Source organism: Pteropus vampyrus, unplaced genomic scaffold (genome assembly GCF_000151845.1).
Source record: "Pteropus vampyrus isolate Shadow unplaced genomic scaffold, Pvam_2.0 Scaffold111, whole genome shotgun sequence".
NCBI classification, from domain to species: domain Eukaryota; kingdom Metazoa; phylum Chordata; class Mammalia; order Chiroptera; family Pteropodidae; genus Pteropus; species Pteropus vampyrus.
In genome coordinates, this window is record NW_011888892.1 from 728,759 (window position 1) to 729,277 (window position 519).

Sequence of the window (519 nt, forward strand, 5' to 3'; positions counted from 1 at the left end):
AAAGCAGATCGGAGCCTGGAACGTGGCCTCCGCCCCAGACCTGCGTTTCCCTCTGGCCAAACAAACCTTTCTCTCCCTGGACCCAGATCCTGTTTCAGGAACGTGAACGGCATTCCTGAGCCCCCAGGTGGCCCGCTTTCTGAGGAGTAGTGTCCGTGGGGGCGGGGCCTAGTGCCCCTGGAGGACTCCCGCTGGGGTCCGAGTTGATGACTCTTGCACTGGGAAGAGAAAGTGGAGGCACCCTAAGGCTGCCTTCCTGGGAGTCACCTGCGACTTTTGGTGCATCCAAAGGGCAGGCTTCCGGCACGGGGCCCTTGGCTGGCAGGGAAGGAGCTCGCTGCCTTCTGAGAAGGTGCCTTCTGCCTTTGGACAGCTTTGAGTGGGTCCTGCAGGCTGGGATGTTGGGGGTACCAGCCTGCTTTCGTTTTCTATTGTTGCTGTAAGAAAGTACTGATTCCGCGGTTTAAAACAACAGGTGTTTATTATCTTACAGCTCTGCAGGTTAGAAGGCTGGGCAGG